Source organism: Ctenocephalides felis, unplaced genomic scaffold, assembly GCF_003426905.1.
Source record: "Ctenocephalides felis isolate EL2017-DRISC unplaced genomic scaffold, ASM342690v1 CF-g0.4_SCAFFOLD_01886, whole genome shotgun sequence".
Classification (NCBI taxonomy): Eukaryota; Metazoa; Arthropoda; class Insecta; order Siphonaptera; family Pulicidae; genus Ctenocephalides; species Ctenocephalides felis.
The window spans coordinates 130,075,432-130,101,840 of NW_020538040.1; the positions used below are offsets into that span (position 1 = coordinate 130,075,432).

Below are 26,409 nucleotides of genomic sequence, written 5' to 3' on the forward strand. Positions count from 1 at the left end.
TTAAAAAAATGGAATGCCACAGTATTATTTAATTTAGTTTCTATAATTTATAAATCAAAGCATTGTATATATTATAATAATGCATAATAGAATTTTATATATAACTACTAAAGTTTCTAAATTGTTTCATTTTTTAATTACATTGTCTGGCAATTCACAAATTCTAAAATTATGTCATACATCATAATTGAACTTCAAAAACTAAATAATTATTCTATAAATATTTTAAATTTAATTCTTATTTCAAAATACAAATCCGAATAACGAGCGTTTTAAATTTCGCAGAAACGTACTTTTTTTCATACATTATTTGTTGGTGTTGATCAAGTACATAGCATATTTAGATTCTAATTCTCGGATAAAATAGCAATGTTATGTTAAAATCGTACTAGTTGGCAGTCACCACATAAAACCTAACCTCCAAAAAGCAAAAATTTCAAATAACAATTTGAAAGTGCAACTAACTAATATCACTCTGATTACACATACATAAAGTCAAAAAAAATTCTGGCGTTCGTGCCTTTTGGAGGATAGGTTTTATGTGTGAAATAATTGATCCATCGACAAAGATATAGCTTTTTGACAGTTTGTGACCACCAACTCATACGATTATAGACCCTTAACCTAACTTTTCTATTTTATCCGAAAATTGCCTTCTTAAACATTTACACTCGCGAATTGCAGAATTAATACCGGAGCAGCGTCATTCGAGTGAAAAGGGTTAATTTGTTTTTAACAAATGTAAAGGTAAAGTCCGGCAATTCAAATAAAATGAATAGCAACAAATTTAGTTTGAGCAATGAAATAGTGCAATTAAACACTTGAATTTTTGATAGTGATAAAATTCAGAAACTTTGGCATATAGGTCATTCAATAAAATTTAAACCTCTATGCTTAATTTGGCCTTTGCATTATATTAAATAATTAATTCTAATATTATTAAATAGTATAGTGTGTTCTATGACGTAACGGTTAAGCGTACTGCCTCGTGTAAACGGGGTAGTGAGTTCAAACCCTGAATAACCTGATACCAATTTTCACTTGAAAATATAGATCCAAAAAAATTTTTCAATTGAAAATATGTCATTTTTGGCATTGCAAAGTACAATGACAATGAGATATCTCTCACATTTTTAAGTTCGAGTTTAACCCAGCTTACAAACCTGCCCAAAGGCAGTACTACCCATTATTATTATTTTTAAATTAAACGAAAGGTTCATTAACGAAGGTTTGTTGGCCCAGAAATGTTAGTCCCTTGACATTTTTAAAGTTTACAAGTTTTAATGGGTACAAGCAGTAAAATGTTTAGAACCCTTAAAAATGTAATGAATTGAATAAAATCATTAAGGATACGTATCTCATTGTCAGTGAATTCTATTGAAGCTTTCGATCTGGTTTACAGGCTGGAACTGTTGTCGAGTGGGAATAATATTACTCCCAAATGACATTAGCCCAAACCGAGTTAGTAACTGAAATCCTTCAATGAACCAAACAAAGCAAAGTACTCACTGATATCCATTACAGGTTGAATACAATAAAACTCAAATTAAATTCGAAATTCAAATGACGCGCCCCGAGCCAATGATACCGCCGCGCGGCAATAATTTTATTCAACGATTTGCATATCGTGTGTACCGACGTGTTCCGTATTTCGCATTTCGTATTTCTTAGCACATGCCATGTACAAAACACTTGTAGAAGATTTTTATAATTAGATTTCTGTTGCACTTCCAGATAGAATTTACGCATGCCACCTAGTAGCACGTGATCGTGCTGTTGACCCCTCGACCATAAAATAGACCCATATTTGAATGTACTTTTTAATCATATCTACAAAAATATATGCTACCATCTACCTACATAAGATACTGAATCAATTGTTCATAAAATAACTCTTCCTAGTCTTCTCATGATAGTAGAAAATAAAAGATTTTTTTATTAAACTTGTTATCTGGTACATTGGTCATTTGCAGAAAACGAAAAATAAATTGAGTTTTGACTTAGTAGACTTAAATTAGGTCATTACGATTTATTTTAATGCTTCTGATATTAAATTCATACAACAACTTCTTTGCTAAACTATCACAAAATTCAGTAAGTATGTTTCTATGAAACTAAGCTAGGGACTTATTGCAACAAGGGTAAGTAGTAACAAGCATTTTTCAAATAGAATCCTAATTGATATGAAATTTTTTCTTTGTCTCGATTGGGCATGTAAAGACCCCCGCATCATGATACGGTTTGCTTCTCTTAAATTGTATGTAATATCATGTGCAACAATTTTTGTGATTGCTAAATTCTTTAAACAGTTATCTTGATTTATGTAAAAAAAATCATACCTGGGGTTAGTTGAAACAAAATATTGGAACTTATTATATCACGCTATGAAATGCCACAAGGTGTGCACCAAGAAATGTGTTACAATTACTTTAAAAAGATGTCAATTTTGTTAAAAATAAACAAAATATAAATGATCAGATATATAGTCGTTTTCTTTGTGATTATTACTTGCTCCGGTATATGTTCCAACTAGCCCCAAACATGGGATAAGACTGTAAAATATTGTTAAATAATAAACATTACTTATGAAATTATTTTCACTTGATTAGATAGACGAATAGTTACAGCATCTGTTCATCTTTATTTCGTAGAAATATAATTATTGAAACTCAAGATATAATGATTTAAAAAGACAATAAGCTCCTAACATTTCTACATCTTTTCTGATGAAAATAATCAAAAAGTAAATGTTTATTTATCCATATGCCACACAATTAATAAATTTTAAATTATTTATTGACTAATTAATCTGTTTATCGATTCATTAATCCAATCATCCATTATATTACTAGATATTGCACTTTATTGGTCATGTTACCATTACGCACATTTAAGTATTAATTATTTATCTATTCATACTTTTGCCTACTTTTTCATTAATCTATTTATATATTTAATTGTCAATTTATTTAAAGATTTTTTAAACATTGATACATATCACTAAACTTTCAGTAACGACAGTGTTGCAAGTCTGTTTCTATGCCCTCAAAGTATTTTAACATTTTAACATCAAAATTAATTATTTTATATATATATATATATATATATATATATATACAAGTGTGTAAAGTATTGAATAACCCCTAAATTATAATCGACCTTTCGTTGGTTAACATTACTCCATTATTTAGTTGAATTACCACAACAGTAGTCGTCGGAGTGCGCCGATGTTTAGAACATTAAAGATTCTACTAGTTTATATTTTATTTACACAAAATCAAATGAAAAGCAATTCTTAAATAATTTATCGCCCCCAAGTTTATGCTTTTCGATATGGAAACTAGAACTTGTATTATTATTTCAAACAAATCGCTCTGGTCAATTATTCAACTTTTCGTTTGCGGTCAAATTATAGAGAAAATTATTGCGGTAGAAAATTTTGTGAATTCAAGTGTGGATTTTACCCTTTTTGTATAGACGTTATTGATTAGATTCAATTATATATATGCACTTGAAAACATCTTATAAATTCTTCAGTTACGTTTGAAAAAATATGATGGATAAATAATTCTAGTTATAAGTGGCATTAGGCAAACTAAATGATGAAAAATGCATAAATAATTGTAAAAAAATAAATATTTGAAATAATAAGATTTAGGCTACAATTAAACTGAAAATTATGGGCTATTATAAAATTTTCTTTCAATTAACACTTTCCATTTCAAATACTATAGTTTATATTTTTAAACCTATATTTTTATCTCTAGAACTAAAATTGCCAGAAATAAATATTAAAAATAATTATTTAAGAACACCGTTTAAAATATTAACAAGTTCCACATATATTCAGAGACAGGTTTTAATGTTAATTATTAAACTAATTTTCCTGCTAATTAACTAGCGCATAATTTTATGTCTTCTTTTTTACAAAAAACAACTTTCAACTCTGCGTGATATTCGAATTCATTATGCAAGTCTAGATGATATAATAAAATTATAATATTAATGCTGTATGAATTATTTTAAAAATAATAGAATAAATAGATAAAGGTCACACATGAATAATAATGTCCTAAATTAACAGCATTGGTTTTAAATTTACTTTTCCTATTATGTACAAAGCATGATACAAAGTAAGCAAATATAGTTTTTTTTATCATATACAATTTTCGCTTTCGTCCTTCAGTAAATGCCTTTTATATTACTTTAATCACTGATTATTATTGAAAACAATTTACATATCGATTACCATATGCAAATGCGATTGAAATTGCCAAGCCGGCCCGTGCAAATGTAAAATTACGGTTAAATTTGTCTTATAATATGCAAATGAATAAGCAATTTGTATTAATTTTTCAGATAATAAATATAAGTATTTATTAACTTACACGACACAGCATTATGTAAATTTACATAAATAATATAAATGGGAGTAAAGATTGCAAGCATCTGGAACTAACGTAAGGGATTGCAAAATCGTTGCTAATTTTTTATTTTTAAATACTTGCTTGAACAGGTACACAAATTACAAAACAAACTTTTATAAAATAAATTAAATCTTATTTGAAACAATGTATCGTAAATAATAAAAAATATGATAAAAACACCACTCAAAAGATTTTGAGTAAAAATACATAAAATTTGCGAATGGATTTTTGAAAACAAATATTTAATGGCATATACTAATTAATTCATTTAGAATAATTAGTATATGATCTAGTTTCGCGCACGAATAACATATTACTTCAAACAAATATAATATTTAATGAAATGTTTTTAACGAATAATTAAGATTAAGAGCAGATAATAAATAATATTAATATTGTTTGTTATTATGCATTATATGTATAACCTAAAGAATGATTATGCATGACAATAAATAGAGTGATAGTAGGAGAGCTAGGGGCTTGATGTAACAGTTATTTTTTTAAATTAAGATATTTTGATACCCACTGACATTGATTTATTTTACAAAAGATAGATAGATGCTGTAACTATTTTTTACCAGATAAAGTAAAAATAATTTCAGAAGTATTATTCATTATTTCTCAATTAATCATTTTCTATAAAAAGTGCAATGTTACGACTTACCCCGGGCTTGGGGCTAGTCATTACATCTGCCAGGGCAAGTAGCAACGACAGAAGCGATAATAATACATCTGATAATTTGTTCTTTAGTAATTTTTAGAAAAATTATAATTAACATGTTTTGAAAGTAAGTAATTCTTCTCATAAATCAACTTAAACTATAATTAATACAAATAAAATATGTAGTGTATCCTGTAACACAATTAACGAGTGGTTTTTTACATTGATTAAGATAACTACTTGAACAATTTAGTAATCACAAAAATTGTTACATATATCAGAGATTGACGAATTTGAAACAAAATAAGATATATAAAATTTAAAATCAGTTAATTAAAAATTAGTTAGCGATAATAAAAACGCAAACCAAAATTTTATTATAGTACAATTTTATATTATCATTCAAAAATAACGCGCCTGCACACTTTTGTTTACTACGTCGGTTTTTGGAATAGTAGCTATGACAATATTATGCGGACAGTTTACGTGTCCAATTGAGACAAAAAATAATTTAAAATTTAAAAAACATAAACATTGACTAAAAATTAAAAGTTCTTATGTCAAATTCAATTATTCAATAAACAATGTGAATCTTGTTTCCCAATTTTTTCCCGGGTTTGATCGACTATGATCAATTATCAAGATGAAACAAAGAAAAAATGTTGTGGTAATAGTTCGACAAACATTTCCATTCCGAGTTGCACAAAAGCATTTTTGCTCTGAAGACGTTGCTTAAAATATTCATCAGCTCTTGAAACTAATAGAGACACGCTCGGCGAACGGAATAGAGTCATTTGCATTTGCAGATAGTATGCATTCTTTACAGTCATATATTATTAGTATTTTTTCTAAGGACAACAGACAAGAAATAAAGACATTTTTTCCACGTTACTTAACGTTGCCGTCTGCTTGCTTAGAAGTCTATTCCCTGAAGAAATCATAAGTGAGAGACTGCAGTTCCGACTCGGGCTGAATTTTAAAAGCTAGGAACGCAGAGAGCACGTTATTTCATAATCGCGCACTTTTGAAATATAAGGTGCACGTCGACATCTCCGGGGAATAAGGCGGACGTGGACCAAGGATTTACTATTACGACTTTGCCAATAGATAGAAATAATATTGATGAACTCTTAAACCTTATTTCGAACGGGTCAGGTCAGTATTTGATGCAGATGTATCCTAACCAACTTACCAATTTATATGATGAAAACATTCTTACAATAAATTTAAGTGTATAGCACTCTCTGTGAAAAAATGTATAAATAAAAAGATATATATACTAGACAAATATTTATAATTGTATAAAATTAAATATAAAGGTAAATAAAGAATGATGACAAATGATAAGAATAGTTATAAGTGGCATTTGGCTACAAGTTGTATGAACTACCCGATATGTGTAAGTAATCGGGTTTCAAGTTAGTAATAAATGATAATAATTGATATTACTATTTAAATAAAAGTTTCAACTGTTTATTTAAAAAATAATGTTTGCCTACACTATCAAATAATCAATAAGATTTACCAACTGATGTGTTTCAAACATATGGCCCATTTAAAAATTGGAATTTATCGATAGCAACTTGCCTGTAGGCCACACGGTGCGGAATTCGAAGTTGCGATATATAAAAAAAAAAAAAGAATTTTGAGACCTTTCTAAAGATCTATAATATTTTATATGTTTTCTTCACAGAAATATCTAAACCGTAAGATCACTAGATCACTAGGACCACTAGATAGACTACCCATTACTTATAATATCTGTAATTGTATAAATTAAATTAATTTATTCAAAACACATAATTTCATCTATTTCATATTCTAAAAATGTATTTATTGTTTAAGTGTCGACGTCAACGATAATCAATAGCTACCCACAAAGCACATGACTTACTCTACAATTACGAATCTTAAGAATGCTCGGCATAGATACTGATTAGAATTGTACAAGCGCGGGACGAAATTCCAAAGTTTGATGAATTTTTATAATTCAACCGCTTATTGTAGACCTATAAGATTTTAGTATGTTATTTTAGACTATGATATCTATCTTCGTACAAAGTTTCATCAGAATCGTGAAAAAATATTTTCAACAAATAATTACGAAGAAACGGCCCGACAGATCACTACCCAAAAGTAATCAGCATAAATTCAATATCTTTCGAACAGTTTTGGAATTTTTAAATCTATTCAAAATTGTGGAAAAACAATTTTACACTTTTTTCTGCTATTTATAAAGAAGCGGCTCGTGGCGCTAAACTAATTAACGGTAGTCTTTAACGAGTTATATCGAATAGTTTTTAAATTTTTTAAATCGATTCATCTTTTTTTAAGGGATCGACGATGAAAAGTCAAAAACCGAGTCACACACACATGCATACCTTTTCCAAATATAGTCTCAAAATGACTTAAAACATCGAGAAAACATAAAATTGACAGCAAATGGGATTTTTGGCGAAAACTGAACTTCTTCTGGAAGTTAAGAAAAACTATGAAAAACAACAATAATGATGAATGTTGAAAAGTAACAATATTTAAAGAATTATAAGCAATTATGAATAATATGAATCATTTTAAAAACTGATGCTAAAAACTGAAACTAACTAGTGGGGTGTATGGCATTGTGCCTTAAGGCAAATTGCTGGAACTTCCCGTACCGTAACGAAATGTTCGAGGAATAGATTATTATTAATATTGTAACATTGTCTAATATTTATAAGAATTATATAAACTGAATTGCAAAGTTGAAATTATTTGTTTAAAGTATATTAGAACTATAGTCAGAATTAAAAATAAAATAGGAATTATTTTCGATATACAAAAAATTTCTTTTTTGAAAAAAAAGTTGATACAATTTTTTTTTCCAAAATCAATTATTTTGTTAAGACAAACAGAAAGTTCTTTGAATCATTTAAATCGGACGCTTAGTTCTTTCAAAAACTGCCATTTTTTACACATTTAGCTCCGTATCTTCGAAATGGCTGAGCTTGCCTTTGCCAAAAACTAATAAACACTTCTCCCAATCATTACTAATTGAATGTTTTTTAGATCATTCAAATCGGATGCTCTGTTCTCTCAAAAACTCGATTTATATTTTCTGCACTCTTTGCTTCTCTTCGTAACTGCTGGACCTGCCTTTGCCAGAAACTAATCAGCTCATCTCCCTATCAATAGGAATCGAATGTTTTTTGAACCATTCAAATCGGTTAATCCGTGCGCCCGAAAACGTGACTGGAAATTTGTATCCATACATACATACACACACATCCATTTTTTCTGAGGTATGCCAAAATATTCAGAAACCTTCAAAACGTCGAGAAATGTAAAAATTTTCAATTTCGATTTTCAGCCCATTACAATAACTTACCCTACGGGAAGTTAAAAATATAATATGTATTTCCTGTCACGTTTTTAGCATCAAATAAGATATGATAAAATAAGATTTATACCGAGTAGTCAAATTGTTGTTGCATTTCCGCGTGAGCATTTCCGCGATGAAGCAAAGGTTCGTATTCAGTTTTGTGAAATAAAAATATCAAAAACGTTTCATCTTATCGACTTTTCTTCGGTTCCTTTTTCGGAACGAATTTTCTGTCCAAGCACTTTGCTGACCCCGAAAATAATCTCCCGTAAGCCGTCCGAAAAAGTCGCCTTAGTGTGCTCATTACTACTTAGCCGTTTCGGCGCATTGTGTCCCGGCATCGGCGGCCACGGGTCACGCGCCGCCCGCCACCGCCGCGCGTCAAGCGTCACGTCGCCATGTTCGGCGTCCACCGCCGAACGTCAATAATAAACCGATCCACAATCGCAAAACTAATCCGGATCCCGTTGCCATTATTGTGCGTAATCAAAGTACCCCACGCACAATCGAGGAATGGCGATAGCATATATAAACACGTGAGTACGAAGGGGCTGCAGATCTAATTAGCTTGGAAAGTTGATCAGTAATTGCTGCGATTAATCAATCAGTTTTCCATTTGCTGCCCCTACACGTTCTCTCACCCCGTACGTAAGGTACCTACGGGGATTCGGATGAAACTATAGGTAGGTACACCATGACGTTGCCATACAGATACACCGAGTCGAACGTTGAAATTAGCAAAATTAATAACAAAATAGCTTGCGTGGTATTGCGCCTTAAGGCTGTTACCATATTGCGAACAACTATTAGGTGGTTAAAATTAATAGACATATTAAATATAAATTCACATGATAATGGTATGAAATTTTAAATGTCTATGTACGAAGCAAATTGTGTTTATAAAAATAATAATGCACTTGCAATTTATTTTGCAAATTCTGTTTATTAATTATACCGTCTAAACCAAATAAACTATATCATAACGCATATCAAACAAACAACTATCGAACTATGTTCCCAGTTAATTCCTAATTACAGAGATGTGTTTTTTTTTGCTAATTTATATATTTTTTAAATTTATCATCTGTCACTTTTTACCCCGTTGGCGGGGTAAAATGAAACAACCAGAAGGCAATCATACCCAATATCTTATTTTAATTTTAAATGGAATTTACAAAATAATAGCTATATTATTCAACCAATGCAAAATATAAATTTTATGGGAACATTTTTTACAAAGATAACACTGTACATAGCCTTGATCTTTAATTTCATCAGAAATATTCAACAGCAGTGTTGAAGTAACTACTAATTTAATTTATCTCTTGTAAAATTGCTTTTAAACTAAATTTACTTTTTTATTTACTATTTTTTTATTGTTTACAATACAACTATCCCAAGGTAAAGGTTAGTACTTTTTATCCCACCCACATGTAAGCTTTTATAGAAGTTATATAAAAATCAGTTCAATCTTCCTTAAAAATAATAATACACTTTATAAAACAGTTCAATACCGTATACTAAATTTTATTAAGGTCTCGTGAACTAAACAACAGTGCTCACACCTAAAGTAAGTAACAACGAAAGAAAATACGTTTGTTCAGCAACGTCATAAAAATCAAGGTGATGGCTGGTTACACATTTTTTTCCTTCTACTTTCAAGTATTGTTAAAATATTCTTGACTTCACTTGTATTTGAGATATCGGTGGTGGTCCTTTTTACCCTGCTCTACCATAGATATACATAATACAAAATCTAAGCTTGTATAAAACACCATATATGTTTCTTTATTTATTGTTGATCATTACTTATTGAGTTTTACGAAAATATTATTTCATTTAAACTATCAAAAACCTTGTTTTTAATTATATTTTAGTATTTATAAAATTATATTAATATTGTCCAAGGATATTTAAAAAATGCTGTTGATTCAAAACGTAAAAGCGGTTACTAAAAACATTATTAAATCATTCGATAATTCGAGATTATAGAGATATACAATATATGGTATATATAGCAATTGGCTTTAATTTTTTTATTCACGTATAAATCAAGTGTAGAGAGTTATTTTAACCAAAAATTAAATCTATTTGAACTTACATTAAACCCCCTTAAATATTTATAAAACATCTCTCTCCTTTTAAACAAGCTTGCATATAATTTTCACAAAGCGAAAACCAAATGCGAAAAAATATAAGGGTGCTCCTTCGAGGGCAAAGAAATATTATAATAAATACATACATATATAATAAACATGTTCATTTAATATTAATATAAAAAGTTATTTCGACACCCTAAGTGTAAAAGAATAAGTAATTCATTGGTTTAGAATTCATGCGATTAAAAATATGAGCAGAAGAAATCACATTTAGTGTGATATTATATATAAAACCATATTAGAATATAGGATTCATTTTATTTGTATGAGAGGCTCTGAAGTAAAATTTAATTGACAAATTGTTATTATAATTTGCTTTTTTTCCGAATAAAACCATAACCAAAAATATGACTATATTTAGTGATACATTATGAATTTATATAGAAAAATGAATATAAACACCAGAACGATAAATACTATGTATTGGAACGATATTTACTTATCATTGTTTACACCATTGCAAAAGTGCAGTAGGTCCTTTTTACCCCACACACGTTACAGAAGTTATATAAAAAAATCAGTTGAATTGAAATTCAAAAAATAATGCATCTTAATTAAATGAGGTATATTCAAAAATTCAAGGTCTCGTAAACTAAACAACAGTGCTCACAGCCAAAAAAACTAACAGCGAAAGAAAATATTTTTGTTATGAATTTTCAAACATTGCCGTTTTCTTTCGACAGCAACGTCATGAGAATCAAGAAGATGGCATCTTTTTCCCTCAAATATTGTTGTTATAAAATTCTTAGTTTTACTTGTTTTCGAGACATCAGTGGTAGACTTTGTTACCCATAGACCACGCTCTAACCTATATTACAAAATTTGTTTTTTGGCCCTATTCCTTAGAAAACATAGCATTTACTACATGTATATGTTCCAGACAGTTATTAGAATCAAACTCTCCTCCACCAACTATTCCCTAATTAGTTAACATCGTTTTCGTGGCACGTCTTCTTCAAAATCTATCTCCGTTAAGCAATTTCTGAACAATCGGTCCTCGAGTTTATTGCTCGACAATAATTATAGCGATATGTTTAATGTCGAAATTATTATCATTAAATTGAGGATGTTTCTCACGATTTGTACGTTACATATCACGAAATTGTTCTGTCGAATTAAAGTGCCAAACGGGCATTTCGGAAACGGGCCATTACCGTCATGGAGAAGACGTCGTTCACGAGCTTTCGGATTGCAGGTCGCCCGCGGGGAGCGGATTAGAGCTGGACGATGATTTTGAATAAAAGTCGATCTTGAAACAAATCAATATATATAGATTACATAAGATGAATATTAGTTGTAACATTACTGGCTAATGCAACGATTCTGCAAAGTACATTCTTGAAAACGTACAAAACATTTAACATTACAAAAACATGACTTTCTGAAGAAGCTTTTCTAGAGAGATGCAATTTTTAAGTAAAATATAGAACGATTAAAGACAGGCAGTGTCTTCAAAATAAGCTCGATGTGAAATATAAAACAATATCGATAGAATGCCTGAGATGAACATGATTCGCAAAATTACTATGTATACAAGCTCTCCTGCAAAGTTAATCTGAAGAAACTTAGGAGACCTTTGAAGTTATATTTGGATTGTACGCATTTTTATGATAAAAGTTAGATTATATGTTTATTAATAAATTATAAATAAATAAACTCTGTATCTAAAAAGCCCTGCGTATTAAATTTTCAAATGTTTTCGCAAAAAATTTAAGGTTTCTTAATATAAATAGCGAACGATTAGAATTATAGTAGTATTGCCCTAGGATAGGTCCATGAGCTGAGTTAAACTCCAACTCGAATCAGGAAAGAATAGTGTGAGAAAGAAGATATAGTGTGTGAGATGTCCCATTGCCATTTCACATCGCAGTACCCGAAATGGGACACTTTCAATTAAAAACAAATTTACCATTGCCATTTTACATCCCAGCACCCGAAATGGATTATTTTCAATTAAAAACATATTTCCCATTGCCATTTTACATTCTAGTACCCAAAATGGGATATTTTCAATTCAAAACATATTTCCCATTGCCATTTCATATCGCAGTACCCGAAATAAGATATTTTCAATTGAAACTATATTTTCAATTAAAAATTGTTATCACTACTGCATGATATCAGGTTATCCAAAGCGGGGTTTCGAACCACGACCTCGTCCACACGAGGCGGTGCGCATAAACGTTACACCATGGAACATCTTAGAAGTTTAATTTAAAAATATAGAAAATAATTACTGTGGGCAAAGATTTAACATAGCTCCGTTGTGGATGACCACGTTTTAAAGTTAATTGAAAAAATGAAATTTAAAATAGCAAATATTGACAAGAAATTATATACTGTGAATAAATATTTGTTTTGTTAATTAAATTCAATAATCAAATAATGAGTTTTTGAACAAATATCAGCATCGATTCACTTTATATTGTAAACTCTATTTATAGAAGTTCACAATATAATTTAAAAAATCATTGACGTATTGGGAAATTACAAGATATACATAAAATGAAATTTACTAGCAATTTATATTAATGGACACACGTTTCGGCTTAAATTCATGCCATTTAAATATAAATAATTCTTCTAAAATTGTTTAATATAAAAATAAAATTTAATATTATAATAATAATAATAATAAATTTGAATATAAAATCAAAATTATTTCTGAAAATTTATTTATTTTTACTAAAATTTCTGAAGAGAGCCTAATGCAATGCGGCTTTAAAAATCTCGCGCATGTTTGGATACTTGTAAGATATGTTGATATAATTGATGATTTTCCTTAAATCCTTTAAGGATAAAATGTTAAAATACAAGGGTCAAAATAGATCCATAAATATATTATTATCACATGTTTCTAAAACGCACATTAATGACTTGCACAGTCGACAAATAAACTGCCTCTGATATAATTCTATATCATTATAATTTAATTATATTTTATGCAGGTATCATTGTATCGTAATAACAGCAATTAACTTTTTATTGCATTATTACATTCGATTAAGCTGTCATTAAATATGAGATGTGCGTCGTGTTTCCTCTTCATTCTTTTTTTTATTCATTTTTTTGTTATTTGTGATAAAGCAATGATGAAAACAAGTATATATTGTCACAATAGACTATTTAGTATTGCAGAAAAATGTTTACAAGCTTTGCTATGCAAGTTGGGCACGCCATTTAACAAATTTTGAAATTATTTTTTTAACATAAAATTTATCTTAAATTTAAGTTTATTATTAAAATTTTAAATACAAATTTAAAATATTGTTTTTACAAGTCAACAACAAAAAAATTAATTGGGAATAATATTTAAATTGATAAATAATAATGGATGCAGTAAAAAGTCCTGCGTCAAAAAAAAACTGAATGGAAAATGAATTTTACTTGTATGCAGTCTAATTGAACACGTTTTTCTTATTTATATATATAAATAAAAAATCTGTGATATTTCTTCAATTCAATAATATATATCTTTATAATAATATACATTAACAAAATGTCGTTTATATAAAATAAATTTAGTATTGAGATTAAAGACTTAAAGACTTAATTGATTTATTTGATTTCAACAGAAAAAATATATTTGCCAAAATATGAAATACAAGTGATTTTTTATAATATCATATTAATGTTATAAAATTCTTGTTCGAATTATTTTATGTTCAATTAATTTTTAACTAAAATTTTAACTACAAGAAAGACATTTTTATGTATGTACTTGCAATTGCACTTCTATACAAAATATCAAATGGTCAAAAAATACAAAAAGAAATACCAAAATTTAGATTTATATTTAGAAAGTTCTTATTACAATAAATGGAAGTACATTATACATATTGTGACAACATAACATTATACGTAACTTTCGTATCCAGGACTTTCACCCTTGCCTTTAAGGTATTTTGCCTTCGTGTTTAAAATATAAACAAAATAAGTAAAATTGTTATTGTACAGTACGTTTTCACTACTGTGACAAACTATATATTAGGTTAGTACTGCTCTAAGGCAGGTCCGTGAACTAAGTTAAACTCCAACTCAATACAGGAAATAATAGGGTGAAAATTTTCCCATTACCATTTCACACCGCAGTGCCCAAAATGGGCTATAGTCAATTCGAAACATATTTGTGACCTATATTTCAAGTGAAAATTGATATCACTACTGCTCGATATCAGGTTGTCCAGATTGCAGTAGCCAGATTTGAACTCATACATATTACGCAAATTATTTACTTATATTCGTCGATGTTGAATAAAAATCGATAAATTTCTGTCTGTCATCACCATTTTCGAGTTATTCCTCCTTTTGATAGCAGGATTTGGGAGACGTGTATACGATCAGCATAATGCTACAATAAAAACGAAGTTCAAGTTCAAACGCATGTACTTAAAAGGAGCGTGCCGCCGACGAAAATAAGGATTTGGGAGTTCTTGTCACACGTAAGTCCTTAGGAAAAATTGTACGAGCCAAATTAAAACCACTATTTTTTCGACTTTTAGAATTTTGACATGTTTCATCCTCAGATACCAAAGTCTTATTCAAAAATTTAAAATCGCTAGATAGAACAATAAGGTTTACTAAACTAAAAATTGATCTATTAATGTTGAAAGTGTTGACAGTCAATCAATTACTGATCATCGATTCCAACATATTTATCATCGGTTTTTTATTCCACCAGATGTGAAAATCAGAAATCAAGAAACGTCCATAACGACAATACAAAAGAAACATGCAACACGTATCACTTAACCAATTTTTTTTATAAAATCATTGACCGTATATTTTTCAAACGTTAATTTGTTGACAGCCCATTGCGTGATGTTCCCGATTATTGTTTATGTGCATCGGGCCAAGTGGTGTGGTCGCGCTTTTATTAAATTATACGAAAACTATTTTGGAATGATAATTTCGGGCCGAATAGTCGGAGGAAGTCGTTTAAAACCACACAGACCGCAGCGTTGACTATTATATTTTTCCGCCTCGTGTAACTTGGTAAAAATTTGTAACGAGTGCACTTGGAGAATTAATTTTGATAATAACTTAGGAAGTACTCAGACACGGGGATGGAAGCACAGGGTTAGCCACAAGAACGACAGTCTCGATCGTTTTGTCTTGTAAAGTTATCTGGGAATTGTATGGCAATGGTAAAATGTTTTAAACTATGTCTGGGATTTTATGATGAAATGGTCGTATGCCTTGGTTTCACCATTAGTATCCAACAAGTGTGTCTGTATCTATCTCAAGAGCAGCTGGGCAACGTAATAAAGTACGATTTAAAACAAAGTCGAAATTAATAAAAGTAATCGTGCAGACGAATAAAGTCGCCATAAAAAAGCCGAAACGTTCCCTGGAATATATTCCGGGTTCTCTCAGTCAATTCATTCCAATTGCAGTAAAGTTTGACGACATGACACGGCGACCGTCAAGCACACGGTACATAAAAAGGCCATAACGTTCACACCATCGAACCATTCGCCACCGACGGGAAATAGACAGGGAGCCGAGACGAGGGCGGTAAAGTTGATCTACTTTTGTAACACAACAGAGGATAGTATGCGACTCCTTGAAAGTATGAAACTTTAAAAAAAAATTGGTCACATATCTTGAGGTATCATGACTTGTTGTTTTTCACATTTTCTCAAAACCAACACTGATACAGTATATATAGTATTGCTACAATATTAATATTTTTTTATTTATTTTAATAATTACAACTTCAATCAGTGTTGCCATTAATTATAAGAGCAGAATAGACGTCCATCCTAACCAACCAGCATGTCGTTTATACCAGGAAGGTTAGCCGACGTTAAGAGAAAAGACCGAGGCCTAAAAGAAAAAATACCTGGAGACCTAATATAGTTCAATTAACTATGATACTTTCATTTTACTACATTTTATTGTTTGTTTTTCTTTTGTTTTTAGTTTTTCTTTATTATTTTTGCTCTAGTAGATACGCCACTGGGGGCATCTACTAATTTGTAAACAACTATTTGTAAACAATTTGTCAGCATTCTTTTAAGGTAATTATTTATATAATTTGCAGAATAAAATTAAAACAAAAAAAAATATTTTGTATTATTTAGGCTTAATATAAAGAAAGAAAGATTTATCGAGTAGCAGGTGTATTGAAAAAGGTAAACTAAGATAGGTTCAATCCAGCAATATTAATGAATACCAATAAAAGGAGTTGGAGGAGATGTTGAGTCGGAGAAGGTAAAATAAACTGTAATTTATTAAAATAAATAACTGGAATAGCACGATTTTCAATATTATAATCCCAAATAAGAAATGGACAAATAAACTGTAAAGCCAACCTTTTTCTGAAGTAAAACAATATAATTTTATATTAATATTGCATGCGCAGTGTTAAAGTTATGCATGTATGTAATGTTAAATATTAATAACACAATAAAAACAAATGTATATTGCAAAAAACTGAATTTGCAGCTTCTGATTATAAAAAATAGTACAACATTGTATTCCAATAATTTAAATTTATTTAAGTTTATCTAACCACTCATTGTCAGCAATTATGTTTTTTTTTCGATTTCAAAATTTCCCAAATGAGTTTAAATAATTACCTACCCATTAACTTATGAAGTTTTGTCCAATCACCTATACAAATTCCAGTTTGAAATAAACTTCAAAATTATTACTTATAAAAAGATAAATGTAATACAATAAATATATACAATTTGTTTTTCTTATTATTATTGTCAGCCAAACACTAGTTATTTATTAAGAAATTAGGTTTTAGATGATACCAAACCGCATTTTACCTCCTCTTACTTATAATTAGAAATAGTTATAGCAATGGCAAAAATCGAAAATACATTTTTTACGTATCTTTACTTAAATATTTTATAGAGACTTTAATAATAAGTTAAAACAATTTTCGACATTATGGATCAACCGACTGACTTGAAAGGGTTTCAAAATATTCCTCCAGAAATTTCACAAAATTTTCAAAAAAGTCGATTTTTTGACAAACATTTCAGAAATTGCAAAAAATTGAAAATTTTCAAAAAAATCCAAAGCTTTTAAAAATTTAGAATTACGGCACAGAAAGTTCCAGCAATTTGCCTCACGGCACGAAGCCATGCACCACTAGTTCTTCATATAATTGGGTACGTATATAATATTTTACAATCATAAAATGTCTCAAAACCCTCCCCATACATCAGTACACCATTTTTACAAAATTAATTCTTATCATATACAAAATGAGCAGAACTTCATAAAATCGCGCCGCACAGCCCTCCGACTATTCCCGCACTAGACGACAGTGTCTGCTGTCAATATAAACACGGTGAAATAGGATATAAGAAGAGTCTTCGCTACAATGATCATTATGAAATCATCTCCGTTCTTTCGGGCGTTTATTACGTCATAAAAATAACGTCAAATTACGCGCTGCGGAGCCCCGATAAAAAGGAGCGCGGCGACGAGATCGCACAAACGCGCCGGGGAACCGACACTACGGTAATGGACATATGGAAATATCGTGGCACGAGCTTATTATTTCGAGCTTGATGCAGAAATAAACGGGAACTAGGTGTGAGATAGGCATAGACTTCTCGATACCTAACGATACCTAAAATTGATCGAGTTGAGAACTAGGTTTAAGTGTCCTAAGGCAAGATATAACAATCATTTTGATTTTTTTGAAGTAAAATTGCTTTAGGCGCGACTAGGGTGTAAATCCGTACAAATGCAACGGAAGTGCGTTACGGCAGATAAGAGTCGAGTTCCAATGATTCGTCATTCGCTCTCGATGACATCATTTCTATACGGGGTGGATTGTGATCAGTCGTCGTGTATGTAAATAGAGATCTGACGTTGTATGCGTACCGGTATAGATTTTCTATGCGTACCGATATCAACAAGGAAATCGGCATAGATAAATAAACATTTTAAAGTTACATCGTAGTACTAATCTTGATTTAATAAAAAATGCCTGAATCAGAAGAATACTTTACCCTGTTTCTTGAAAATAATAAAACAAATTAAACATTTGTTCCAACAAACAAATTAAACGTTTGTAGGTTTATTTATTAGAAATTATTTCTATATTATCTATATTTTTTTAATTATATTTTTTCGATCATCTATCTACATGAGATATAAAACCAATTGTACATGATATAGAGTAGATTAAAAACTAAGATCAGAACCCATTGATGTAGTTCTTCACAATGTCAAATAGGAAAGAGGAAAGAAAAATAAAATTTGTACTTATAATTAGATCTAAAACAAGTCATTTGGATTTTTTTAAACTTCTGTTCTAGCAGCTTTTTTGCTAGGATATTAGGGTGGTCGGTGAGCCTGGTTTGGTACTTATAACTATGTCTGGGAATCTCTCAAGTAACTCCCAGTTCCTCGTGAAGAAACCAATTGGGGGTGTATTTGGATGCTTTGGCGGTTTGCCTAAGCAATTTAACTTTGAATTTTAAACACAGAAATAAGAGAAACTAGGTGTAAGTACTCGACAGATGAAAATAAACAAAGCGAATTAATTCATTAGGTGTAAGTGCCATATTTTGCTACTACAATCAGACTGGAAGATTTACCCCCTTTCGTATGGAAAACAAGGTTTAATCCAATTCAAGACATATTCAATTATAAGGTAAAATAGACCGAAACATAGTGTTGTCATGGCGACGCTATGTTATGCTTCGTTCTTGTTACTAAAAACTATGAAAATGGTATCTATTTGCCGTGTGATCAAGCGATTTACACAGAAAACCGTATGTTATGAATGCGCGAAGATGCAGTTATAATAACTTTTTTTTATGATTGTGCGTTTTCTAGTTTATTTTATATTATTACGCTATATTATGGTCTATTTTACCGGAGAATTGGTCCTGAGACTTATAAAGTCACTGCAAATTTCAATTAATCAGATGTTGATTATATTTTATTTTCTTCAGAATCTTTTTCCATTATGGATTTTGTGTATAATTGTAAATATTACTACTACGCTGGATTGAAAATTTTCAAACTTCTGCGAGGAGAGATAGAAAACGTATTGAAGAGTAATTTCATTTTCATTTCCTTTGCTAGAAAATCTCAAAAGAAAAAAAAAAAAAAAAAAAAAAAAAAAAAAAAAAAAATATATATATAATTAAGTAAATATAAATAGGTTTATAGTAAATAAATTAAGTAATAAAATAGCTAATAATTAATTAAATTATATTAAACCTATAAAATATTGACTTAAGCCTTATTATAATATTAAATATTATACCGACGGCTTGTAAAATTAATAAATAAATAAATAAATAAATATATAGTATGAAAAATGAGTGGTGATCTACAAAAATAGTAAAAAAATAAAAGTTTTTCTATAGCAAAATGAATAAAATAGATTATTTTTTCAATATGATTTTCAATGTTGATCAACAAGAATTGAATTCCCTTAAATCTGTAAAACTATAATAAAATTTATACATTAATCGAGTTCCGAATTGTTACGTCGTGTTTTATGTTTTAAATTATCAATTCTAAGGAAACGGCTCAACCGATTTTAACTAATCGAACGATTCTCAATCGATATTGTGATAATACTGTCGGGTGCCAATGTACGCTTTTCCCTCTGGTTCTACGCTTTGTAAGAACTCAACTCTCTCTATGGACTCAAGAATTATTCTGTACATCCACTAATAAATGCATCAGCAATTTGAAAAAATGTTTTCTATAACCCTCTTTGACAAAGGCAAATGCTAACAATATATGTACTGTGAATTTCTTATATCAGATTCGGATTTTTTAATTTTGTTATAAAACGTTTATTATTAAAAACGAGACATCATAATTTAGTGTCTTCCGTGCGGTATCTGAACTTACATAATTGGTTCAAAATTTGATAGGAAAACGTTGATGACAAAATTTTCATTTAACTGTTAAACTCCAAGAAAAGACTCAATGGATCAAAACACATAGATGATGCAAAAAGGGTTTACGAATTTTCACATAAGACTGGTATAAACAAACCACCTCAACCAATAATTAATAATATTCATTTTACAACATATTCATATAGTTTCTATACAAAATATACTTGAATAAATTAAACTATAATTTTTGTCTGTGGCTAAATCGCACATATTTTTAAGGTTATTAATTATTTTTCAGCTCTTTATAATATTTATTTTAAAGCATTATACTATTGTGTATGATCTTAAACAAAGATATGAGAAAAAAGCTTAAGCATTACAATAACAGTTTTAGTGTTATTTTTAACAATAGGATGTAAGTACTTCATATTAATTACCCAATGATTATTGAATTAACTTTTAAAAAGAATGTTTTTATTGATGTCACGTTCGATCGTTAGAACAAAGTTTATATTTTGTATGTATATATATAATTGCATGTGTGTATGTAAAGAAGTCTGATCACATTGGCAACAATGATTGAACGCACCACCAGCTTTATTCTGCTAGTATGTGAAAAAGTCGTAATATATTTTAATGGAAAGAATGAAATGCTGATCGTTCTATAGAGTTCGCAATACATGCAGCAAACAAGAAACATTACTTGTACAGAAAAGGAACAAAAGTATCAACGCATTAATGATCGAAAACGACTATGTCAGACTTTGAAAAATGACATTTCTTTATGTAGCTATATCGCAAAAAAGATCGACCTCTAGACATTCACTGCCTCGAACATTAGGGGTGACACTGATACGTATCGAATGGCAAGTTTCGATATCGATAATTGGAAAAAAACACCACCGGTCTGAGGGGTTGAGGGACATCAGATGGCGCTTCAGTTATATTTATACATATTAACCTAGAACTTTGATTATATAAAATTATATACATAAATATTTTTGCATAAAATTTTATTAAGATTTCATCAGTTCAAAGAGAACAATTAAAAAGTTTTCAAATAACAAAAACACGGAAATAATCACCATGGATCAGTAATCTGTTTTTTAGTAGAGTAGACGGGAGCTTAAAGGTCCTAGGGTAAAAAGGTCCACCACCGATATCTCAAAAACAAGTGAAGCTAAGAAATGGTTAACAAAAATAGTGTGAACACTATTGTTTAGTTTACGAGACCTTGATATAGCTTTTAAGTATACGATATTTAATTGTTTTATAAGGTGTATTTTTATTTTTAGGTTAGATTTAACAGTTTCTTGTATATAACCTATATAAAAGCTTACACGTGGATGGGGTATTTCTACAATAATGAATTATCTGGAAGTTTTACTGAACATAGTCGAATAGTTGTTTGTTTGATATGAGTTATTTATTTTGATATTGGTTTAGTTTTCACAATATAATTGCTCGAAGTAAAAGTGGACCTTTGTGTCCCGCCATACCCTATAACATAACAATTTCAATTACAATTTTGTATTTATAATATTAACATTTTATTGATATTTTTAACAACCCTAGCCCACAGATACACATTACTGGAATACAATAACTAGACGAAGCAAAAATGCACTAAGGGGGTACAGAGATCCATTAAAATCGGCAGACATTGCGACTTGGGACATTGTATAATAGATCTAACTATTATATATATATATATATATATATATATATATCAGAGGAAATATTTCTGCAAGACGGAAGTCGTAAAATCCCTAGCTATTGGCAAATTTATATCCATTGATAGTATTGGGTTTGAAATAATTATTATTGGAAACGTCTACATAGAGGTTATAAAACCAATAACTATTATTCTAGTAAAAAAAACTGGTTAAATAAATGTTCTACGTTTTACTAAATCTGAAAAATCGATCCGTCTCCTGGAGTAATTTTCGGTTTCCCGGACCTGCACATTTTTGGGAAACGGGCTTTCAGCTCGTCTTCTCGGATATTATTATATTTTTTCATTTAATTCGGTGTTGAGCTATATGCCGTTCCAGATACTTCCCTCTATCCACAACATCCTCCTCCCCATCTTCGAGAGAGGGTAGAAAAACTCTCGTATTTCGTTTTTCTGTTCGTATTTTTTAATATACATTTTTTCTCGTTTCCGGGGGTTACAGGTATACAGTCGCTTGGTGATATATTTTTATTTCAGTATTGAGACATTTATCATTCTCCCTAAGATTTCCTCGAGAATTTTTGCTCTACGTTTTATATACGGATGTAGTTATGCTCCCTGAACGAAAAACGAATCTACAGAGACGATGGGTACGATTCTGAATCAACATTTGAGCAAAGAATGAATATTTTATATTTTGATAAAATAATTTATTTCCACTAATATTAAAGTGTGAATAGACCTCAAACCTAATTTCTAATTTAAAACAATATTAGAACTTCAGAAAACTTGAAGAATCCTAAAAAGTAAACTTTCGGTTTGATACCGAAAAAATGAATTTAAGAAGATACGAGCAAGACAAAATAGTGTTATCAATTTTGGTTGCAATAATAAAATACTTCTTTCATTAATTTCAAAATTGGTTTAGCAAAACATTTCCGTTTATAATTTATGTAATATTCCATAAAGAAAATTCATCTCGGCTTCAAAAATTGTTTTGAGCATTCATGTACATTCTTCGTTTTAGTGCATAAATATGTAAAACCAGCCGTTGGCTTCGTAGAGATCCAACAACTCTGTGTTATTTTGCACAATGCATAGTCAAATACATTCGATCGTATTTTAAGCGTTTTTACAACCGCTAGAAACCTAGAATAAGATTGTTGCGAAGAAAATGTGGAAAAATAGTGTCTACTCGTGCGGAGCTAAGGGGTTTTCGATGGTCGTTTGTCCGGCAATCCCTCCGGTAGGAGTGAGGCATGCTCAAAATCGATTTTTTAGAACTGTACAACACGACTCTATTCAGCCAACATCGAAATTGGTAGAAAAATTAGGTATACTTTAGCTTTTACCTCATAATCATAATTCCTATGCTTCTATGTATCTATGCCACAATAAATAATAATCACAAATCTGATAATTGAAAATAATAAGTTTATCATTTCGTTGATGGTTGTGCACACGTGATCCATAAAAAATTAAAATATTAAACAAACATAAACATTTAAACTGGCATGTTACAGATCACGGAGTCTAAAAACAATGTAAACAAATTGAATTATCATTATATTTATGAGCCAATTCGGCCGCAAAATAGACCAATGTTAAGGTGAGGCAAATATAAAATAATACTAAAAACTTTAAACAGCATTTTATATAGAAAGCCTAACGTAGAAAATACACACACCTCAAAAAAAATCTCATCATAAGTGCATGTTATGTTGTATCATATTAACATATAAGTGAATTTACATTTTGTGTGTAAAACGCCTAATCACACAGCAAATACATAGCATCTTGACAGATTTTAGTACCATTTTATATGAAAAATGCAGTGCAACATAGTCATACCATAACTTTACACTATTTTACGACTGAATTGGCGCGTTAGTTTATTTTGAGATCTAATATGTTTAATTGCGATTTCGAGTATCTTACAATATTGTAAATAGTCATAAGCATTGCTAAGGGGTTTATGAACAATAATAACATTAGGTACATTTTAATCGAGAGTGCTCATTTAAATTATCAAAATGTTAGAATTTCCTCACTTTTTGTGCAGATCTCATAATTAGATAAATCAATAGACGAGCTTATAAACTTTATTAACGATTTATGTACCAGTTTGCGTGATCGAGTTCAACTGTGTTTAATTACAATTTCAAGAATCTGACGACAATGTTAGTTGTCTCGAACCCTCAGTGGGCAAATATATAGCTGCGCCTGTATATCACGCGATTATTTATTGCCTCATGTAGGTACATTGTTGTTGTTTCTACACAAAAGCATATTATCCGCCCGCCTCCGTCCAGATGCATAAGATAGACATTACGCTCCATTTCTTTCTGCTAACAAAAGCTGTTTATCCGGCGCACGCGGCGGTGGCGGTGGCGGCGGTCTCCTTCCCGCATGTAATGCGGGAATGCCCTACGATGGGATAGCCACGGAACGACTCCCGAAGGAGTAATATCAGCGGACCTAATAGCCTTCCAAATGGCTTTCGAAACACCTTTTTAATGAACTACCCTGTCGGCCGTCCTTCGACGCGTTTCGTCTCCGTTAGTTAAAGGAAACGACGATACGACGATGCGTCGCCGTTTATTGTCAATTATTCTGATCCGCTATTTCCATTATCGGGACATAGGCGAATACGCCAGGACAGAGGTTGCCAACGTAAAAATCTATATACTCATCTTAATTATTTATTTGATTGTACTATCCTTAAGCAAGACATTAAACTAACTAACTAATCGTCCATTTTTCCTCATTATTGGAACATTGGCAATATACCAAAAATAAATTATCGATTTTTTTTATTTTGATGTGCTCATATTTTTACAGTATATTCCCAGTGATATTAGAAATCTGCTATACAAATATTACGATTGTAGTTCAAATACTTTACGAGAAATGCGCATTTGAAAAATTGGACCAAACAACGTTGCCAATGATTTCCTTTTCTTTTTTAAATTAATGCAATTCAATTCAATAGTATCAAAACTCGTGACTATCTTGAAGATGTATTCTTTAGTTAAGACATTGTAATTGGCCGTCCATTTCCCATTGGATCACTGGTAAAATACCGAAAATATAGCATGACCCTAGCCTTGCATATTTTATTATCAATTTTTTGTAAATTCGAGATGTTCATATATTCATTGGTATATTCCCAGTGACATTAGATATCTGCTATAACAATATTTCGGTTGTAGTTCAAATACGAGAAATGCACATTTCAAAATTTGGACCAAACTCCGTTGCTAATGTACTTTGATGACAATGATTTACTTTATTCATGTTAATTCAATTCAATTCAATAGTATCGAAACTCGTGACTATTTTGAAGATGTATTCTTTAATTATGAAATTAAACTTGACCATCCATTTCCCCATTATTAGAACATTGGCAAAAAAACGGAATATAGCATGACCTAGCTATGCATATTTTTTATCGATTTTTTTTTTTAAATTCGAGGTGCTCATATATTTATGGTATATTCCCAGTGACATTAGATATCTGTTATAAAAATATTTCGACCGTAGCTCAAATACTTTACAAAAAACACGCATTTGAAAAATTTGACCAAACAACTTTGCCAATGTACTTTGATGACATTGATTTACTTTATTCAAGTTATTTGAATTCAATTCATTTGTATCAAAACTCGTGACTAACTTAAAGATATATTCTTTATTAATTAATTTATTAACTGAGACATTACAATTAAAATTGGCCGTCCATTTCCTCATTATTGGCAAAAAACCGAGAGAAATACGCATCTGAACAATTGGACCGAACAACGTTAAAAATGTAGTTGGATGCCAATGATTTACTTTATTCAAGTTAATTCAATTCAATTGTATCAAAACTCATGACTAATCTTGAAGTTGTATTTGAAGTAACACTGGCTACTTCTACTATTGTCATTTATATACCATATGTCATTTAACTCATTACATTGTTTTAGATTTATTAAATGTCCACTAAGGACAGTTGTAAATTATATGGTGGATTAAAAAAAATCTTAGAGTTAAAGTGTGCAAGAATAATAGACAAATGTACATAATTTTATACTAAAATATCATATTTATATTTATTAAAACTTAAGAAATTTTTACTAAAATTGCTTCTCCGTATGACTGTTTTTTGCAAAAAATGAATGAGAGTACAGTGTATTTGTAAATGTGAATAAATACGTATGCACAAGTGCCATAAATTTTTGTGTAGGATATGTATACATTCACAGACAATGTTTTTAAGGGTAAATTTCAATGTCCAATGGTTTT

At 30.0% G+C, this 26,409-nt stretch overlaps 1 protein-coding gene across 1 annotated transcript in view; it reads right to left on the minus strand.

The window, feature by feature from the left end:
* LOC113375900 (homeobox protein homothorax-like) overlaps nucleotides 1-26,409 on the minus strand; it is a 575,379-nt gene that overhangs the window by 111,569 nt on the left and 437,401 nt on the right. The window lies entirely within an intron of this gene.